General features: G+C 39.3%; 1 protein-coding gene across 9 annotated transcripts in view; it reads left to right on the forward strand.

The window, feature by feature from the left end:
• dome (cytokine receptor domeless) overlaps positions 1-23,481 on the forward strand; it is a 438,464-nt gene that overhangs the window by 17,424 nt on the left and 397,559 nt on the right. The gene's annotated exons all lie outside the window — the stretch shown is intronic.

A 23,481-nucleotide genomic window follows, 5' to 3' on the forward strand; every position in this document is an offset into this window, starting at 1 on the left:
AAGATCAGAGGGATTGAGAAAGTATAGGGTATTGAGCTGACTGACCAGAGCCTGTTCTGAAGTGGCTGGTAAGATAGTTGAGCTGGAGGTCTTGATGGTTGGGTGGCAGTGGTTGTGATAGAATACAAATGACCAATTTTTTTTTGGATTATGCTGCTACTGATTTCTTGTCATATTCCTATGGCTGCTGTTGCCATTGCTACTGCTTTGTATCCCTGGCTTTCTGCTGCTATTGCTGCCTCGTCATGTTCCTCTTGCTGCTACTGCCTTTATGATCCTCTTACTGCTCTTCCTGCTTTTTATGTTTCTCTTGCTGCTACTGCTGCTCATGCTTTGTTGCCTGTACTACTGGTGCTCCTGCTCCTGTTGCTAATACTGATACTGCTTTCTTATCAAGTTCCTCTAGCAGCTCCTGCTGATTGTGCCCTGCACACTGCTTCACGCCTTGCTACTACCGGTGCTGATAAATCAGTTGTTGCTGTTGCTGCTTGTAATTACCTCTGCTTGCTGCTTCGTGTTCAGGGGCGCTGAAGCCCTCCAACATTTCATCAGCTCCCACCCCCTCCCAAAGTCTCGCAAATAAAAATATTCTTTCAAGCCAAATCCCCTAGCCTCCTCTTCCATTCAGACTGCCACCCCTAAGCCTCTCCTATATAAATAAAACTCGAAGACACCCCTGCAAGTGCTGATCTGTCCATCTGATGAGATAAGCAAAAGCTGTTTTCTCGAGGAAATAATATTTAATTTGTTGACTCTCCTTTTTTTCGCAACTGTTGGACCATTCCGTGATCTTAGATACACTTGAAGACAATCGAAATACAGATATAGTATGCACTGACTTTGTAAAAGCCTTTCACAAGTGTGACCACTGCGTAATTGCACACATTGTTTGCAAAAAGAACAACCGGGAAGGTGGGCAGGTGGATATTTAACTTCCTAACAAATATAACTCAAAAAAATATAGTAGACGGAATGAAATCAAGGGCTGCTACGTCAGACTGTGGACGTCGGGCACTTACCAGCTTCATTGATCAGGCCAGCAACCAGTCTGCGGGGTCAATGGCCTACGAAAGCGACTCCAGGTAATAGTCAGCATGTGCCGGTAAAGCTTGATAAAGTTTGGCTGTTGCGATCGAGGCACTGTTTTCAATTGAATTTTTTGCATCGTTAAATAGTTTGTTGCAGGGATTGTGTGGTTTGTTTGGACTGGTTTATTACCTTTTGTATTGTGTTATTTAGTGGAGGGGTGAGGTGACAGCGTTTATGGAGAGGGGAAGGTGTGGCCGGTATTGTGTGGTTGTGGTTAATGAATAGTTTTACAAGTCACAATACTGTGGATGAAACAAATTGAAAACTCAAGATACAAGTTGGAAATACAAACTTAACATTTCGATCCATCCTTGTTGTTTTAAAGGGTGCAAACGGACCAAAAAATAGTCAGTGTTAATTTTAACTCTACGGCTCAGTTCTGAGTGCAATAAAAAATATATATATATATATATTATATATATATATATATATATATATATATATATATATATATATATATATATATATATATATATATATATATATATATATATATATATATATATATATATATCTGTGGTGAAAAGGAGTGGCTAATCTTTAATTTCAAAAAACCTCCATCCAGGGAGGTACCACACTTTTTGCCCTGTGTGTGTGAAACGGAAGCCTGTCAATTTTTTGCACTCTGGCAGGATTTTTGGTCTTTCCTTTTTGTCACATTAATATGCAAGATGACAAGTTAATCTTGCAGACTTGTATTCAGTATACTTAATTCTCCTGTGTGCTCATTAATGTATAGTTATTATGTATTTCCAGATTTGGAGGCTTGCTTTCAGGCTGGGGGAGGGGGGGACGATTATCCTCAAAAAGTTAACAGATAGCCTTAATAAAAAAAAAAAAGGCGTGCTTTAAAATCTATTACAAAGTTAAGGAAAGTGAGTTATGAAAACTGAAAGCCGTGAAGCTGTCCCTGAGGGTTGATCAGGAGGAGACACAGTAACCACATATAATATAATAAAAGTTAATAGAAATAGAGAAGGGAGAGCAAAAGGAAAAATAAATACATTGAATAATGCGGTGCCGGAAGGATACCAGGAAATATTTTTTTCACACAGAATAGTAAACTAGATTACTGCCCCCTCACCCATGCGCGACACATACATACATACATACATACATACATACATACATACATATATATATATATATATATATATATATATATATATATATATATATATATATATATATATATACATATACACACATACATATACACACATACATATACACAAACATATACACACAAACATATACACACAAACATATACACACATACATATACACACACATATACACACATATATGTACACACATATATATACACACACATACACATATGCACACATACATATGCACACATATCGTTCGAAGGACTTTTTTTAAGCAGAGGTATGATAAAGCTCACGGTTCAGGGAGAGTGACCTAGTAGCGACCAGTGAAGAGGGGGGGGGGGCAGGAGCTTGGACTCGACCCCTGCAACCTCAACTAGGTGAGTACACATACATATACACACACACACACACACACACACACACACACACACACACACACACACACACACACACACACACACACACACACACACACACGTACGTACGTAACAACAAAATGCAAGGAGGCAGAGGAAAGGTTTGTTCCCAAGGGCAACAGAAATAATGGGAAGACCAGAACGAGCCCTGGTTTACCCGACGGTGTAAGAAGTCAAAAACTAAGTGCACTAGATAATGGGAAAAGTACAGAAGGCAAAGAACACAGGAAAATAAGGAGATTAGTTGAGCCAGGAACGAGTATGCACAGGTAAGTAGGGAGGCCCAGCGACAGTATGAAATTAACATTGCATCGAAAGTCAAGTCTGACCCGAAACTGCTGTATAGCCACATCAGGAGGAGGACAACAGTCAAAGACCAGGTGATCAGGCTGAGGACAGAAGGTGGGGAACTCACAAGAAACGATCCCGAGGTATGTGAGGAGCTCAACAGGAGATTTAAGGAAGTATTTACAGTAGAGACAGGAAGGACTCTGGGAAGACAGCACAGAGGGGAACATCAACAGGGAATGTACCAACAAGTGTTGGATGACATACAAACAACGGAGGAAGAGGTGCAGAAGCTGCTAAGTGACCTTGATACTTCAAAGACGATGGAACCAGACAACATCTCCCCGTGGGAGATGTTGTCTGGTCCCCGTGGGAGACGCTGTGCGTGCCACTAACCACAATCTGCAATACATCCCTTGAAACTGGGCAACTACCTGAGGTATGGAAGACGGCAAATGTAGCCCCCATTTTTAAGAAAGAAACGAGGCGCTAAACTACAGACCAGTGTCTCTGACGTGTATAGTATGCAAAGTCATGGAGAAGATTATCAGGAGGAAAGTGGTGGAGCACCTGGAACGGAACAAGATTATAAACGACAACCAGTATGGATTCATGGAAGGCAAATCCTGTGTCACAAACCTTCTAGAGTTTTATGAGAAGGTAACAGAAGTAAGACACGAGACAGAGGGGTGGGTTGATTGCATTTTCCTGGACTGCAGGAAGGCCTTCGACACAGTTCCTCACAAGAGTTTAGTGCAGAAGTTGGAGGATCAGGCGCGTATAACAGGAAGGGCGCTGCAATGGATCAGAGAATACCGACAGGGAGGCAACAACGAGTCATGGTACGTGAAGAGGTATCACAGTGGAGACCTGTAACGAGCGGGGTCCCACAGGGGTCGGTCCTAGGACCAGTGCTATTTTTGGTATATGTGAATGACATGATGGAAGGGATAGACTCAGAGGCGTCCCTGTTCGCAGATAATGTGAACTCGAATCGAATCGAATCGAGGACGACGAGAGCTGTCGTAAGATGGGAAGGAAGAAGGATATGGAAGGATGGAAATAACTGGAAAAGGATGGGGAGGAGGGGAAGAGGAGGAATCAAGGCAAGTGGCCCAACCACTTTGGGACACGTGGTACAAAAGTACTGGAGACGTAGATAGAAAGGCTTGACTGATGTCATTGCTTGGCTCACTAGGAGAGGATGGCGAAGGCAGCGGTAGGAGCTGGGAGTGTCAGAAGGCAGCAAGCAGGATGAGTTGGTTATGGTCTTAAACCGTTTATCAGTGCGGTAAATTGTTTTCGAGAGAGTTGTATCACACTTATGGGAGAGCTGTAGTAGTATTCGTTGGTTTGGAGTTGGTGGAGTATCTGGTTGAAGGTAGGGAATGGTCTTTCTTCGCTTTGGTACGATACAGTGTTGTCTTGGAGATGTTGGATGAGTTCTAGGCGAGTCATGCTTTCAGGGTACAGCCTCGTGGTGTAGAATATGAGTCCTTTGTGTTTAACCCATGGTGTTCCAGGTAATCGACGTGAGCTAAGTAGAGAAGGCGGTGGTGGAGTAGAGGAAGGTGGTGTTGCTTCGTTTTCAACTTCAGTAGACGAATTAGAAGATGTTTCTGGTGGTAAGGCTTCTGATTGGTCGGATTCAGTGAGAGGTGGTGGCGGTGGAGGCTTCTCATTGGTCGTTGTTGGATTGACGTCACTAGTTGGTGGTGTTGATGGAACTTCTGCAGAAGAGTTGGCGATTAAGTTTTTGGTGAATTTGAGAATTTCTTCAGAAGGTGGAGATGCTGGAAATGTAAATGAAGGCATGTTATTTAATGCAAATAACTCGTTGATGGTAGAGTTAAATGATCCAGGTACAGCCACGTTTTGCATATAAGCGTATAGTAGACAGTAGTGAATCTTCGTTGCGTCACATGTTGGAGGAGTGATGGTAGTGGTGGTGGTGGAGGCGGGCTGAGTAGATGCTTGAAGTAATTTTGTAGTGTCTGCTTGTATTTTTGCAATTGCTGCATACGTTGGAGTGTTGCTAGTAGGTTTTTTCTTTGCTGCATCTTGTGTTTTCTTCATAATATCCTTTCTTGTAGGACATTTTGCTGCCAGTGTATGGTGATCATTATTCTTGCAGGTTAAGCACGCTGGTTGTGTTGGAGCAGCAGTGGTGCAGGAACTGAAGGCGTGTCCCTCACTACCACATGTAGTGCAGAACTTCTTGTCTTTTACTGGACATGCTTTGGTGGTGTGATGGTATAACAGTTCCAGCAATGTTGGATGTAGTGATATCTCTCTGCTTCAATGTAGGTAGGGCTGATGTAGCAGGCCTTCAAAAGGACCTGGACAGGCTGGACACGTGGCCCAGCAACTGGCTTCTCGAATTCAACCCTGCCATATGCAGTCATGAAGATTGGAGAAGGGCAAAGAAGACCGCAAACAGAGTATAGGCTAGGTGGCCAACGACTGCAAACCTCGCTCAAGGAGAAAGATCTTTGCGTGAGCATAATACCGAACACGTCTCCGGAAGCACACATCAACCAGATAACTGCTGCAGCATATGGGCACCTGGCAAACCTGAGATTAGCATTCCGATTCCTAAGTAAGGAATTTTTCAAGACACTGTATACCGTGTACGTCAGGCCCATACTGGAGTATGCAGCACCAGTTTGGAACCCGCACCGGGTCAAGCATGTTAAGAAATTAGAGAAAGTAGAAAGGTTTGCGACAAGGTTAGTTCCAAAGCTAAGGGGAATGTCCTATGAAGAAAGGTTGAGGGAAATCGGCCTGACGACACTGGAGGACAGGAGGGATAGGGAAGACATGACAACGACATACAAAATACTGCGTGGAATAGACAAGGTGGACAGAGACAAGATGTTCCAGAGAGGGGTCACTCTTGGAAGTTGAAGACTCGGACGAGTCACAGGGATGTTAGGAAGCAGTTCTTCAGTCATAGAGTGGTCAGGAAGTGGAACAGTCTGGCGAGCAATGTAGTGGAGGCAGGCACCATACATAGCTTTAAGACGAGGTATGATAAAGCTCATGTAGCAGGGAGAGAGAGGATCTAGTAGCGTTCAGTGAAGAGGCGGGGCTAGGAGCTGAGTCTTGACCCCTGCAACTAAAATTAGGTGAGTGTACACACATGCACGCACACGCCAGCACACTCAATATATACTGTACTCCCCTCTATCTCATCTAACTTTGTCAAACATACTAGCATATTAGTTTTTACAATGGATTTGCATTTTATTTTGTGATATTTGTTTCCTTGCGGCTCAGCTGTGTTATGGCGTCCTGGAAGATATTTACTAGTTAGATGGGAAGACCTCTGAGCAGGAGGGAATGACTAGCCATTATTACGTTCATGGGGAGCGTAAAATCTGTAAAGGTCGTACTGTACCTGGGAGAATAAGAGGCATTCAGGAAGGGATGATCAGGTTAGATTCCTTGGATCAAGAGCCTCTCACTTGCATGAAGGAGCTTCTCTTGAGGGGTCTTTAAGGCACGAAGGGAACAGGAGTAGGCAACCCATTCTAACCCATTCTAGCACCACGAGGAGATATTCCTGCACATTTGAAAAATTTGTCTAGGCTGAGCCACCACTTTGCCAGACATGGGGACGCTATTTTATCTGGTTATTTATAGTTAAATATAAGTTTTCAGAAGCTTACGTAGCCTAAGCTAACGTAAAGCAAAGAAAGGAGTTTTTGCAGCGTTGGAAGAAAAATTGACGTTTACATTGGAACCTCGTAAGAAGATAAACGTAATGGAATGAGGCCAGTTTGGAGAGAACAGGTTTACTGATGGATTGTTGCATCTCGGGTCAATGAGGGAGACACATGTACGCAGCATTTGGGTTAATTCATTACTAAAACTTTCCGCCTGTACAGCAGGCTCCTTCAGTCGAATGCAGATATGATTTTAATATTGGAGACAGTGGAAGGAGTGGGAAGGTAATTTTGAGATTCATAGCGTTGATACATACCTGTGACCTGTGTCGAGAGTTATACAGGTATCTCAGAAGACCGTCCTGATGCCGGATGAATGTAATACCAGTTGTAACATAGTTTACCAGGCTCAGTCTGTCACCCCCTTCGAGGGGAGTGCCTTGAAAATGGTGAAGGGCTCTAGATCCAAGAAATTGGAATTATTGTCCTTTTGGATGACATCTGGTTACTTTCCAGTGGTTTAATGCTTCTTCCCCCACCATAAAACATTGTTACTCAATTATTTTAATATCAAATGTGTTGATATATTTTTTTTAAACGATGAATGAACATGGAATTCATACCTGCCACGAGAAGCTCTGTTGAATAATAAATTCACTGCTTTTACAAAATTCACTGTGGCTTCATAAAATTCACAGCATGGGTTTAAAAAGGGGAGAATTTATACAGTATCATTCTTTTTAAACATTTGAATAACTGCACAGTTTTCAAGATTACCACATTACATATACAGTTTATCACTTGATAAATCTTTTGATACCGTTCCGCACGAACGATTGTTAAGGAAAGTGGATGCACGTGATAGTGGAAGAGGCCCTTCAAGGGCCTGAGCGGGGTCTGAGAGTGTACAGATGCATGCAGCGTTTAATAAAGACGAAATAGAGTTTCAGAAAATATTAGCTCAAAAAACTTTAACAGTGAATTGAAATTGGAAATGTTTTGAATTTAATAATTCAAACACGGTTGAGAAAGAAGGCTACACAGTTATGCGGAATAGGTTGCTATGTAGCCTTAATTATATGAATTCACAACTTTTTATGCATAGTTTCGAAAAACACTAAATTTTTATGTTTGGCTGTTAAAATGTACTGTACACTTTCATGCATACGCTGGGAAAATACACTAAATTTTCATGCATTGGCTGAAAAATAATGATAATGGTTAGGTATAAACAGTAGCTGCCACGCACAAAGTTTGTATCGTGAGAGTGCGAAATGGAACACCGTTAAATGTTTTGGACTTTTTTCAGGATTTCTGAACTTTTCAGTGCACATTTATTTTTACTCTCGTTACCTTTGATATACTTCTGACGAGTTCCGAGAGTCTTTCTACTCCTGGAGCCCAGTTATGGGGGCAGGCTCTTTGTTTCTTAATAGTGCTTATTCCAGTAATGCATCCTTTTCAGTTTTTTGAAGCCTGATCTGAGAGTGAGACGCGGGGAGGGGGGGGGGATAATCAACGGAACTTTAAATTAAGAGCTGTGGCCAGTCTGCGGTTACCTACTTGCTTGTGTTCCTATATACTTGGAATTTGTCATCACCATCACTTGGGTCGAGTGTTTGTTTTTATTGACTTAATTTTATCCTTGTTTTTATTGTTTTTTTATGGTTTTCATCGCTGAGTGACCTTCGCGGTCAAAGTGCTCAGTAAATATCGCAGCTGCTGCTGCTGCTGATTTTTCTTTTCTTTTTTTTCCTTTTCTCTCCTTTCATTTTCTTTTTTAATTTTTTCTTCCTTCTCTCTTTTTTTTTTTTTTTTTTAATTTTTGTTTCTGCCTCCTCCCATCAATTGTGAGAAGCAGCTAAGTTGGTGTTGGTATGCTGAGAGTAATAGTGGTGGTGGTATCCGGGTAAGAAGCCGCCAGTAGTTGTGGTTATCTCAGATGAATCACAGGCTCCATTACTCAGTAATGCCAGCAAGGCGCTCACTGGCGTTTTGTTTCCCTCTTGTTTTTGTCACTTTTTCCAGTGACAAATTAAAATATTACTCCAGTTCAAAGCTAAAAAGACTTGGTTTATGAATAATAGTGACAATTACAAATTATTATAATGACAATTCACTGTGACATGTGTGTTAATAGTAAAACTATAGGTGATGACTAATGTATAAAAATAATGTCTATTTTTGTTTTCATACCGACACGGGTTCAAGCCCGAATGTTGACACAAACGCGCGCACATACGTAAATATACGTATCCACGTACGTACATGCAAGCTCGATATATATATATATATATATATATATATATATATATATATATATATATATATATATATATATATATATATATATATATATCGTGCCGAATAGGTAAAATTGGTCAATTAGCAAGAACTCATATAAAAGTAAGTCCTTTCTAAAATTTTCTCTTATACATTTAAAGATATATTTTTTTCATATATGTTAATATAAAATTAATGAGGTACCAAAAGAACCTTAGGAAGTTTGCCTAACCTTATTATAACAAGCGCAATTTAATTTAGCCTAATCCAGCTAAATATATATTATGTAAGTTTATAATAATTTAATAATAAAAATTATTTCATATACAAATTTTTGCTTGCCCTATTCGGCAAGAAGTGCGTTGCTATTTAAGCCAAAATCACAAGTTTTACGTATTCAGAACATTATATATATATATATATATATATATATATATATATATATATATATATATATATATATATATATATATATATATATATATATATAAATATATATAAATTTGTGTGTAATGAGTAATTATATACATGTATCCACACATACGCGTATCTCTCGCATAAACACATCCGTGCACTTAACATTCACTCTACTTGGGCATATTAAGATGATTATAAATAAGTAGTGACGTAAATGCATCTTATATATTTAGATACAAGGCCTTAGAAGACGTTCCTTTGCTGACTAAAGCATTTTCTTCCTTCCCAAATAAGCCAGATACTCTAATGATTTTTTTGTTTTTTTTTCCAAATTCAGTTAACTTTCGGAAATTGGGAAGTGGCCTTCTGTATTCTTAAATATTTTTCTTAGCGACTTTCAGTGTCCGAAATCTGGCGGTTGCCTTTCTTTACACTTTTCCCCATACCTAAAAAAAACTTGAAAAGATAAACAAAGTTTGCTCCCTAAATCGCACTAGTGTTTAAGAACTTTACAGAAAGGGGGAATTAAAGACTAGACACATAACAAGAGTCCAATATTAAGTTGTCCTTTGCGTACCTATATTAATTCAACCTTCCTGCGTGGTTGGTGTCAACCAATGTTGTATCTACTGCTGGCAAGTTTATATAGTACCAGAATGAAGATGGGATCTGATAGCGTATTGACAACTTGGAAGAGACAGAGAGAGAGAGAAATTGTAGAGCCAACTTTAATTGGGACGCCGTTTGGCTTTATGTAGAGGTTTATCAAGTCGATGACATGGCTTAATAAAATTCTACAAAGAGTAAAATGTTGTTCAAGTAAAGGCATGTCTTGCAACTCGTCTTTGTCTTCATAGTGAGAGATTACACACTGGGAACACTTTATGCCCAATCATGTACCTGCCGTCCGGGGGTATGACTAGTCAAGACCCTTGGGTATATGAGTGAGCAGCCTGTGACTATTATAAACCACCCATCTGGTGCCAAGTAGACGCAAGCAGTGCCAGTGGTTGTATGACACTTGTCTGTGCTGGTTTGCTCAATGCCAGTGGTTGTATGACACTTCTCTGTGCTGAGTTTGCTCAGTGCCAGTGGTTGTATGACACTTGTCTGTACTGAGCTTACTCAGTGCCAGTTGTTGTATGGCACTTGTCTGCTGAGCTTACTCAGTGCCAGTGGTTGTATGACACTAATTGCTCCTGGTATTTAATAATAGTCATGCCGCCAGTTTTTAAGGTTTAATCTGTGCAAAATGCGAATAAATAATTTGTGAAAATTAGAAGTTCATGGTTTAAATTGGATGTTTACACTGTAAATTTGAATATATAGTCTTCCATCCATCCTCCACAACTGTTACCCTGCATGTTACCGAACTTTAGTAGTATACGTTTCGCGCTGCCAGATATAAGCCATCCGTCTTCTTAAATTTCGCTATTGTCGGGAATGTAGGTTAATATATGTTAACTTAACAGAGAATAACAGATATATAATAAAAATGGTGAAAGTTCATTCATGCAGAAATGCACGCATGGCAATTCATGTGAAGCTGTCTAGACTGGAGGATAGTTTGCGTCATCAGTGGGCATCACTTTCACGTAGTGGGCCAGTATTTGGATTTTTGCATATCTTTGTTTCCTTCAGTTTCCTGAATATTTTTTTGTTTATTTAGTGTTAATTCTCTGATATTTTTTTTTATTTCAGCTTTCGATTATTTCTTGTGAGTTTTCTTTCCTTAGTTGTAAATTTTCGTCGCTATTTTTTTTTTTAAAGTTCATGAAGACTTCGTTCTCTTCAAGTCATTTACGTTATATTTTTGTTTGATGTCTTAACCTTCTCACTTGGGAAGGCCAAAGAGAGGAATTATATACATGCCATGTACGCTTCAGCATTCTTTTTTTCGACACATTTCTTCGGGTTTTGTGGGCTGAGTGCGGCTTCTCAGCCGCTTACTCGAGAAACTTTTAATATTGTTCCTTGTTATTTTGTGCCAATCATTTCCTCGATTTATGACGTTCAGTTGACTAAACATTCGCTCACGTTGGTTATCTCTTTTATTAATTGCACATAAATTTATGACTTGTGCTTCAAAGAGGATGTGGTGAATGTATTTTATACAAGATCGCTATGTCGCTCCTCATTGTTTTAACATACAGCTGTATTGTTTATGAAAATACATGAAGTAATGTGAGCATTAATGATTTTTATATTGTTTTCTATTTAAAATGGGAGGGCGAAATCTCCTAAGAGGATAAAATATAGTGTATTATTTTTCTAGGCCTTCTAGGCCTAGATATTTCTCATCTGCGCAGTGAATTCTTCTAGTACCGTTGCTGCGGGTGCTTATATATGAGGATAAATTGTAAGCTTTCGTTCTTTTCCTGGTAGTAGTAGGGCTTCACTTTCCTGCTCATGTGTTATTTTCGACGCCCCTAACCTGTTGGCATTTTTATTATTCCATCAATCATCATCCCCATCGTCATCATATTAAACTAAAAGTGTCGCTGCAAGGGAAGCAAAACTAGACAGGTGGAGGCATCAACACAACCCGTGCCAACACTGCAAGTAATTAATACAATTCATATATGGGCAAATTTGGCTAAGGCTGGTTTGCTTCGGTTATAGCTGGGTTGGTTCGTGTAGGCAAATGATTAAATGTTCTCTTGATAAAACAATAGCAGATAGCACTGGTAGGTGCCGCGCAGGACACGGCTAGTTAACCGGTCTTCATTAAGAACCAATAAATAACACCAGTAATAGCATGCTTTCATCTGTGATTGTTGCTAACCATTTCCGACCATGCCGTTGTTAAAGGTTGCTAGTCACGGTAACTTGCAAATTTGTCACGTCACTATATGTAAATGGGGACGCTTCCGCCGTGTGTGTGTGTGTGTCGTGAGTGTGTTTCCGGGGTTACTTTATTTTTCCTATATTTTTAGAGACTAGCTTTGGAAAACGTGCAAGTCGTAAGCCTAGTTTGTTGATAAGTATTATTCTCATTGTATGCTGGAAATATATATATATGTATATATATATATATATATATATATATATATATATATATATATATATATATATATATATATATATATATATATATATATATATATATATATATATATTCATATATATATATTCATATATATATTCTCCATGGGGAAGTGGAACAGAATTCTTCCTCCGTAAGCCATGCGTGTCGTAAAAGGCGACTAAAATGCCGGGAGAAAGGGGCTAGTAACCCCTTCTCCTGTATATATTACTAAATTTAAAAGGCGAAACTTTCGTTTTTCCTTTTGGGCCACCCCACCTCAGTGGGATATGGCTGGTGCGTTGAAAGGAAATATATATATATATATATATATATATATAAATATATATATATATATATATATATATATATATATATATATATATATATATATATATATATACTATGGTCTTTTAGCATTTTCCTTAAATTTACTATAGGATTATAAAGCACACTGACATGCAATTAAATTTCAAGGTCTTTCGTGATATCTCAGTCTCATTCTCAAATACTGTTCTGATGTATATGATGTTGAGAAATCACCAGAGCGCTTGGAATTTAATTATTTTTCAATGTAGTTAAATTACCTGTATATATATATATATATATATATATATATATATATATATATATATATATATATATATATATATATATATATATATATATATTACAAGGATGTCGTGCCAAAAGGTAAAACTTAAGATTTTGGCTTAAATAGCAATGCTCATCTTGCCGAATAAGGCAAGCGAAAATTTGGGTATGCAGTAGTTTTGCAAAAATCATTCTGAAAATAACGAAAAAAAAATATTTCATTGTGTTTGTTTATTATTAAATTATTGTAAACTTATCTAAAATACATTGTTTATTATTAAATTATTGTAAACTTATCTAAAATACATTTAGTTGGATTAGGCTAAATTAAATTGCGCTTGTTATATTAAGGTTAGGTAAGTTTTCTGAGTCTTGTGGTACAAAATTATTAATTTTTACAAACCGACGTACGAACCACAGCCCGGCTGATCAGGTACTGACTTTAGGTGCCTGTCCAGCGCCTTCTTGAAGACAGCTAAGGATCTATTGGTGATCCCCCTCATGTATGCTGGGAGGCAGCTGAACAGTCTGGGCCCCTGACACTGTGTTGTCTGTTAGTTTACTCGTGGCACCCCTGATTTTTATTGAGGGAATGTTGCATCTCCTCCCGAGTCTTTTGTTTTCGTAGAGTGATTTTTCGTGTGCAAATTTGGTACTTATCCCTCTAGGATTTTCCATCTTTTTGATTATAATAATAATAATAGGATTTTCCAAGTGTATATTACCATGTATCTTTCTTGCCTGCGTTCCAGGGAATACAAATCAAGGGACTAAAACCATTCCTATTAATATAGGTAATTTATCCTACTTATGTGCCGTGAAGGTTCTCTGTACATTCTCCAGTTCAGCAATTTCGCCTGTCTTCAAAGGGGCCGTTAGTGTGCAGCAGTATTCCAGCCTAGAGAGAACAAGCGATTTGAAGAGAATCATCATGTGGTATATACGTTGTTGTGGTCTTTGAAAGTGAGATCCTTCACATTAGTTTTTCGCTCTATTGTGTGGTTGGAATTTGTTATATACTGATACAGTTTTAATTTCTTCAAGCTTTCCATATCTTAGTAATTGAAATTTCTCTTTATTGAACTTCATATTGTTTTTTGCGATGGATGACAGTCATGTAAATTCGTTTGTCATCCTGAAAGGAAGACACGGTGCTGTGGCTTACATCTGTCTATGTCAGATGTGAGGATGAGGAACAGGATGGGAGCGAGTACTATGCCTTATAAAGCAGAACTTTTCACTGTAGCCACCTCAGACTTTACTCTGTTTACTATTACTCTCTATGTTCTGTTTGTTAGAAAGTTATAGATCCATCTACCAACTTTCTTTGTTATTCCTTTATCACGCATTTTGTGCGCTATTACACCATGGTCGCACTTGTCAAAGGCTTTTGCAGAGTCTGTGTATACTACATCTGCATTTTGTTTATCCACTAGCGCATCAAGACCTTGCCATAGTGGTCCAGTAGCTGGGACAGGCAGGAGCGTCCTGCTCTAATCCCATGTTGCCCTGGGTTGTGTAACTGATGGGTATCTAGGTGTGTGGGGATCTTGCTTCTTAGAACCCTTTCAAAGATTTTTATATGGGACATTAGTGCTATCGGTCTGTAGTTTTTTGCAATTGCTTTACTGCCATCTTTGTGAGGTGAAAGTGTTGAATGATGATGAAAGTATTTTCTTTCTGAGGATTTTCTTTCTTTTTGGCTCACCCTGCCTCGGTGGGAGACGGCCGACTTGTTGAATATATATATATATATATATATATATATATATATATATATATAAAGAGGAGAAAAGAGAATATGAATGTGTAAATTCAAGAATTATGTGGATTAAAGTAAAGGTTGGATGCGAGAAGTGGGTCATAATAAGCGTGTATGCACCTGGAGAAGAGAGGAATGCAGAGGAGAGAGAGAGATTTTGGGAGATGTTAAGTGAATGTATAGGAGCCTTTGAACCAAGTGAGAGAGTAATTGTGGTAGGGGACCTGAATGCTAAAGTAGGAGAAACTTTTAGAGAGGGTGTGGTAGGTAAGTTTGGGGTGCCAGGTGTAAATGATAATGGGAGCCCTTTGATTGAACTTTGTATAGAAAGGGGTTTAGTTATAGGTAATACAGATTTTAAGAAAAAGAGGATAAATAAGTATACAAGATATGATGTAGGGCGAAATGACAGTAGTTTGTTGGATTATGTATTGGTAGATAAAAGACTGTTGAGTAGACTTCAGGATGTACATGTTTATAGAGGGGCCACAGATATATCAGATCACTTTCTAGTTGTAGCTACACTGAGAGTAAAAGGTAGATGGGATACAAGGAGAATAGAAGCATCAGGGAAGAGAGAGGTGAAGGTTTATAAACTAAAAGAGGAGGCAGTTAGGGTAAGATATAAACAGCTATTGGAGGATAGATGGGCTAATGAGAGCATAGGCAATGGGGTCGAAGAGGTATGGGGTAGGTTTAAAAATGTAGTGTTAGAGTGTTCAGCAGAAGTTTGTGGTTACAGGAAAGTGGGTGCGGGAGGGAAGAGGAGCGATTGGTGGAATGATGATGTAAAGAGAGTAGTAAGGGAGAAAAAGTTAGCATATGAGAAGTTTTTACGAAGTAGAAGTGATGCAAGGAGGGAAGAGTATATGGAGAAAAAGAGAGAGGTTAAGAGAGTGGTGAAGCAATGTAAAAAGAGAGCAAATGAGAGAGTGGGTGAGATGTTATCAACAAATTTTGTTGAAAATAAGAAAAAGTTTTGGAGTGAGATTAACAAGTTAAGAAAGCCTAGAGAACAAATGGATTTGTCAGTTAAAAATAGGAGAGGAGAGTTATTAAATGGAGAGTTAGAGGTATTGGGAAGATGGAGGGAATATTTTGAGGAATTGTTAAATGTTGATGAAGATAGGGAAGCTGTGATTTCGTGTATAGGGCAAGGAGGAATAACATCTTGTAGGAGTGAGGAAGAGCCAGTTGTGAGTGTGGGGGAAGTTCGTGAGGCAGTAGGTAAAATGAAAGGGGGTAAGGCAGCCGGGATTGATGGGATAAAGATAGAAATGTTAAAAGCAGGTGGGGATATAGTTTTGGAGTGGTTGGTGCAATTATTTAATAAATGTATGGAAGAGAGTAAGGTACCTAGGGATTGGCAGAGAGCATACCTGGAGTTTACCTGGAGAGAGTTTCGGGGGTCAACGCCCCCGCGGCCCGGTCTGTGACCAGGCCTCCTGGTGGATCAGCGCCTGATCAACCAGGCTGTTGCTGCTGGCTGCACGCAAACCAACGTACGAGCCACAGCCCGGCTGATCAGGAACTGACTTTAGGTGCTTGTCCAGTGCCAGCTTGAAGACTGCCAGGGGTCTGTTGGTAATCCCCCTTATGTGTGCTGGGAGGCAGTTGAACAGTCTCGGGCCCCTGACACTTATTGTATGGTCTCTTAACGTGCTAGTGACACCCCTGCTTTTCATTGGGGGGATGGTGTATCGTCTGCCAAGTCTTTTGCTTTCGTAGTGAGTGATTTTCGTGTGCAAGTTCGGTACTAGTCCCTCTAGGATTTTCCAGGTGTATATAATCATGTATCTCTCCCTCCTGCGTTCCAGGGAATACAGGTTTAGAAACCTCATGCATAGTTCCTTTGTATAAAGGCAAAGGGGGTAAAAGAGAGTGCAAAAATTATAGGGGGATAAGTCTGCTGAGTATACCTGGTAAAGTGTATGGTAGAGTTATTATTGAAAGAATTAAGAGTAAGACGGAGAATAGGATAGCAGATGAACAAGGAGGCTTTAGGAAAGGTAGGGGGTGTGTGGACCAGGTGTTCACAGTGAAACATATAAGTGAACAGTATTTAGATAAGGCTAAAGAGGTCTTTGTGGCATTTATGGATTTGGAAAAGGCGTATGACAGGGTGGATAGGGGGGCAATGTGGCAGATGTTGCAAGTGTATGGTGTAGGAGGTAGGTTACTGAAAGCAGTGAATAGTTTTTACGAGGATAGTGAGGCTCAAGTTAGAGTATGTAGGAAAGAGGGAAATTATTTCCCAGTAAAAGTAGGCCTTAGACAAGGATGTGTGATGTCACCGTGGTTGTTTAATATATTTATAGATGGGGTTGTAAGAGAAGTAAATGCGAGGGTCTTGACAAGAGGCGTGGAGTTAAAAGATAAAGAATCACACAAAGTGGGAGTTGTCACAGCTGCTCTTTGCTGATGACACTGTGCTCTTGGGAGATTCTGAAGAGAAGTTGCAGAGATTGGTGGATGAATTTGGTAGGGTGTGCAAAAGAAGAAAATTAAAGGTGAATACAGGAAAGAGTAAGGTTATGAGGATAACAAAAAGATTAGGTGATGAAAGATTGAATATCAGATTCGAGGGAGAGAGTATGGAGGAGGTGAATGTATTCAGATATTTGGGAGTGGACGTGTCAGCGGATGGGTCTATGAAAGATGAGGTGAATCATAGAATTGATGAGGGAAAAAGAGTGGTGCACTTAGGAGTCTGTGGAGACAAAGAACTTTGTCCTTGGAGGCAAAGAGGGGAATGTATGAGAGTATAGTTTTACCAACGCTCTTATATGGGTGTGAAGCATGGGTGATGAATGTTGCAGCGAGGAGAAGGCTGGAGGCAGTGGAGATGTCATGTCTGAGGGCAGTGTGTGGTGTGAATATAATGCAGAGAATTCGTAGTTTGGAAGTTAGGAGGAGATGCGGGATTATCAAAACTGTTGTCCAGAGGGCTGAGGAAGGGTTGTTGAGGTGGTTCGGACATGTAGAGAGAATGGAGCGAAACAGAATGACTTCAAGAGTGTATCAGTCTGTAGTGGAAGGAAGGCGGGGTAGGGGTCGGCCTAGGAAAGGTTGGAGAGAGGGGGTAAAGGAGGTTTTGTGTGCGAGGGGCTTGGACTTCCAGCAGGTATGCATGAGCGTGTTTGATAGGAGTGAATGGAGACAAATGGTTTTTAATACTTGACGTGCTGTTGGAGTGTGAGCAAAGTAACATTTATGAAGGGGTTCAGGGAAACCGGCAGGCCGGACTTGAGTCCTGGAGATGGGAAGTACAGTGCCTGCACTCTGAAGGAGGGGTGTTAATGTTGCAGTTTAAAAACTGTAGTGTAAAGCACCCTTCTGGCAAGACAGTGATGGAGTGAAAGATGGTGAAAGTTTTTCTTTTTCGGGCCACCCTGCCTTGGTGGGAATCGGCCAGTGTGATAATAATAATAATAAAAAAAAATATATATATATATATAATATCACTAAATTACTTAGAAATATTCTCTCTCAGTCCACAACAGGATTTGAGCCTGCACACACTGTATCAAAGTACACGGTACTTTCGCCCTCAGAGTGGTGAGTGGCGAAAGTACTGTACAGTACCTTGATGCAGAGTTTGCAGGTTCGAATCATGCTGTGGACTGAGAGTGTGTGTGTGTGTGTGTTTCCAGTTATATCATTCCACCTGTGAATGATATATACAGTATATTTAATAGTTTCCAGCCCTATCATTCCACTTGTTAATTAATCCTCCCATAAAGGTTTATTGCACATATTAAAAGTTTGAATATTGACAGAAACAAGAAGTTCGTCTATAAACACAACGGTTACACATATTATGACTCACATCTGTCAGCACAAAAAAAAAAAAAAATAAATAAAAAATCCAGACCACTGGCTGGTTATTTCCCTTCATGGTTGATGTACTCGCAGCTTTCACAAGACTTTTATATAATGGTAGTTTTTGTGGCATGAATTGTCATTTGCAATTATATAATTTATCTTTACCGCTGATATACCTTTAATGAGTAGTTTCCTACTTCCCGCAGCCCAGCCGTAAGCCAGGCTCGTACGGTGCTTGCCTGGTCAGCCAGGCTGTTGATGCTGGCTCACATGTCCATCACAGCCTGGTTGATCCTGCACTTTATCTGGAGTGCTTTGATTATGAAGGGCTTTTGATCAGAGGAACTGGAGCTATCTACTTTCAGATTAGATCTGATTGCCTCCCGTCCCCCAAGGCTCTGTATGATCTTTACGGGTTTAAAACATCTTGAATATAATGAAGAGGAAACGGGACCAGTAGATGCAACACGTAGCCAGATACGCATACCCACGGTCACTGGTATATAGATACGTTATGGGAAGGTGTCCTACTATAAGAAGTGAGGCAATAAGTCGACCAGATCACCTTGATCTATACCGCAAGCAAAACAATGTACATCACCTGTAAAGTGAATGTAAATGCCTGCAAATAATAATTTACACCTTTCATCATAAGGTTTACGTGTTCATTTGTTTATACAAGAGAAATATAACAGCAAGGGAAGTGTATCATAATATTTGGCTTAGGTTATCATAGGTTACAGCTTCATAATTTATCTCTTTGTTGTGTAATATCTACGAGATTATCATTTCCCCATGAATATAACAATAATAATTCATTACTTGTCACTGAATACACATAATGTGATCAATGCAATTATTTATGTAAAATGTAAAAGTTTCTTCAAGCATAATTAAATTGAACCTGAAGATAGCATTCTTATTTATTTTCTTTTGTATTAAAAATATTAATAATTAATATTTTATGGTAGGGTAAATCCACGTGGATCATTCTTATTTATTTTCTTTTATATTAATAATAGTAATAATTATTATCTTATGAGAGGGTAAATTAACGGTGATCATTCCAGCGCAAGTAATGGTGGAGGCTCGATCCTACGTTCGCTAATCCCGAAACGAACTTACTACTCCCGCAACCAGAATTTGCTTCTTTTATAATAAGATTAGGAAGAAGGTTGTTGGAGTGTTTACTCTTCATCGTTTGCTTTCAAGCCATGGCTGGTGTAGGCTGTAGTGTGGGCGTCTTGCCTCACATTTTCACCCATGGCGCGTGTTATTGGGTAACCCAGAACGAAAGTCTACTGTGTATTTCTGGCGTTATCAGCCTCGTGGTTACCACTGTTGCGTCCATTCAGATTGCTGTGGTTTTTCCTGCCAGTTATTTATACATTCCCTCACCAGCCACTATTATTATCTTCATAATTTACTACTTTACCGTGTGAGTGTAGGTGATATATATAGATTTATGTAACAGTTAATACTAACGCTTTAATAATTATATAATATATATATATATATATATATATATATATATATATATATATATATATATATATATATATATATATATATATATATATAGTGTGTGTGTGTGTGTGTGTTTGTGTTTATTTTTATGTATAAGGAATACTGGGGACCAAACTTGTGGCCTTTCATTTAAAAATCTGCGACTGTGCCGACTTAGCTAGCGAGTGTGAAAAAAAAATGTGGATCTGATGCTGTTCAACTCACTTTCATAGAGTTCTGGAAGACACACAATCGTGGATACGCCATCTAGTTCAGCTGCACATCACTCACCGATTCTAGCCATAAAGTGAGAATTTCGTCATATCGTTGAGGCTACCCAAATAGTTCTCTTGAACCCACCAGGCTTTACTTCTCCATACATCATCTGTATCCTCCATTCAGCCCATCTTTATACTCCCTAGTTTAGCGCTTAGTTTTGATTATATAATGATAATATACTCCATACATCTTGCGTCCACTGCAGTTTATAGATACACCCTCATTACCAGTCTGTCTTCCTTCTTTCTGCATGACCACACCATGGAAACATTGCCCCTCTCGATCACTGAGTTCTCTCTTTCAAGTCATTACATGGATACAGTTCTATCTTTCAAGTCACTACATCGATACGGTTCTATCTTTCTAGCCACTACATCGATACAGTTCTATCTTTCAAGTCACTACATCGATACAATTCTATCTTTCTAGCCACTACATCGATACAGTTCTATCTTGCAAGTCACTACATCGATACAGTTCTGTCTTTCTAGCCACTACATCGATACAGTTCTATCTTGCAAGTCACTACTTCGATACAGTTCTATCTTTCTAGCCACTACATCGATACAGTTCTATCTTTCTAGCCATTACATCGATACAGTTTTATCTTTCAAGTCACTACATCGATACAGTTCTATCTTTCAAGACACTTCAGCGACTCTGGCTTTCTCGGCAGTTTTAATGAATAAATATAATGTATAGTGTTCCTGTGTTATTAAATGCGGGCCACCAGCAGCAATAGTCTGATTGAGACCTGGGAAGTATGGCATCAATACAAGCAGTTAGAGTAAAAACTAGTATGGAATCCTTTTAATTGTAATAGAAATGATTCGGTTTTCGTAATTGTAAATACCAAATGTGAAGTTTGTTACCTGTTTGAGACTGTTGAAGGTGATCACTTTTTATTGCAGAGGAAGAACAATGTAGGCGTGATGGACGAGAGTACAGTTGGTTCCTGTGTCTTAGCAGATGCCAACGACACTTGTCAGTAGCCATTTGGCCTGTAAGGTGCTGTTTGTGTGTGTGTGTGTGTGTGTACATACGTACGTACTCAGGTATATGTACTCACCTGGATGAAGTTGCAGGAATCGAGTCACAGCTCGTGTGTGCGCTAGCTTTCACACATGCAATTATCTGTTTGGGGTTGCGGGGATCGAGTCTGCTCCTGGTGCTGCTCTTAACTTGCCGCTAGCCTTGTGGGGCTCTAATATACATTTTCTTCAAACAGTGTATAGCGCCTGCCTCTACCACTTTTTCGTCCAGGTCATTCGACTTCCTGACCACCTTGAGGCTAAAGAAATAATTTGACGTTTCTGTGATTCATCTTTTTTTTTTTTTAACTATCCATTGTGTACTGGTTTCTCACCTGTTTATCCACATCACGTGCCCTTGAGTATTTTGTCTTAAACATATTTACCCCTGGGTCTTCTATTTTCTGTCGTGTTAGTTTTCATACTTCATTACTCTTAGCCCTAGGAGTAGTGTAGTTGCAAAAGACTGCATTTTCTCCTGTTTCTTGACATGCTTCGTTTTGTTGGTGATGCAGTTCTCCAGGATGAACATCGCATTCCTGAAACCTCACCCAGGTTAATCGGTTAATGTGTTCCTTTGGAGATATGCTCTGCACTATGCTCTCCCCTAGGTTTCTTGGAGGTGTAGTTTGCAGGCTAGGTCCTCCGTGTCTACTCCAATTCCCGGTCTTCTTACCCCTGTTCCCAGAGTTAAAAAGTGTATTTGCTGGGAGGTTGAATTCGGACAGCTACTTGTCTGAATAATTTAGCATTTTGTCCAGGTCGACCTTTGTGTCCTCATCAGTTTTTGTTCACATGTTCCTCGTCTCGTATCTCAGACTCAAAGGTGTGTGTAAGGGGGGAGGGGGGGAATGCGTACATGGTCTCTCTTTGATTCGCTTTCTGAATAGGCTTCGTGACTGATTTAGACTTTTAGTGCTTGCAGCATTAACAGCCTGTTCCTGATCAACCACCTTGTGGCTGATCAGGAACGCATTTCAGAAATTTAGGTTTCCTCTTGAAGACAAACTTGTTCGTAATTGCCTTTGAATTTGATGAGATATTAAAAAAATAGTGGAATGTTAATGTTTATTAGTACGTAATTACTTGTTAGGGTTTGCAGAAGGCGAGCATAAGCTCATGGAGTCATCATCGAGAATAAGATTGGATTGGATTTACGTAGCTCTTTCGTGTTTTCGTTTGAATCTGTGGTGCCAGCCTTGTCGGAGAGCGGGGCCTGAGAACGATGATTTTTGAAGTCATCCCCTTCAGGAGGTTGATTACCTGCCATTCCCCAGGATTTAGCACTAACCAGGAGTGTAATATTTCCTTGGTAGATGAGACTCAATCTTATTTTTTTTCACCCAGTTATTGATGTGTAATAGAGGCGTGATCTTGTGTGATCTTGCGTTAATGGCGAGAAGAGCTCTGAATAATTCTGTATTAGATAAAGTGAGACACTCCATGTATTCAAAGGAAACTTGTATGTGCTGTACTGGTGACAGAGTTGTCGTGCCAAATAGGTAAAACTTGCGATTTTGACTTAAATAGCAACGCTTTTCTTGCCGAATACGGCAAGCGATAATTTGTGTATGCAATAATTTCGCAAAAATCATTCTGAACCTAACGAAAAAAAATATGTTTAAGTGTGTTTGTTTAAATTATTGTAAACTTATCTAAAATATATTTAGTTGGATTAGGCTAAATTAAATTGCGCTTGTTATAATAAGGTTAGGTAAGCTTTCTAAGGTTATTTTGGTACAAAATTATTAATTTTTACATTAACATAAATGACCACTTTTACCTATTCGGCACGATATATATATCGTGCCGAATAGGTAAAAGTGGTCACTTAGCAAGAACTCGTTTAAAATTAAGTCCTTTCTAAAATTTTCTCATACGTTTAAAGACATATTTTTTTAATTTATGTTAATGTAAAAATTAATAATTTTGTACCAAAATAACCTTAGAAAACTTACCTAACCTTATTATAACAAGCGCAATTTAATTTAGCCTAATCCGACTAAATATATTGTGCCCACGAACGAGTGGTATTGATCAGTAACAACACTGCGACTAGTCAATGACTCGAACGCATGCTGCTTTGACCTGCCTCATGGTGGGCGAAAAGTTTTCGCCCACCATGAGGCAGGCCAAAGCAGCATGTGTTCGAGTCCTTGGCTAGTCGCAGTGTTATTGATACA

The sequence above is a fragment of the Cherax quadricarinatus genome, chromosome 40 (genome assembly GCF_038502225.1).
Source record: "Cherax quadricarinatus isolate ZL_2023a chromosome 40, ASM3850222v1, whole genome shotgun sequence".
In the NCBI taxonomy this organism is placed as follows: Eukaryota; Metazoa; Arthropoda; class Malacostraca; order Decapoda; family Parastacidae; genus Cherax; species Cherax quadricarinatus.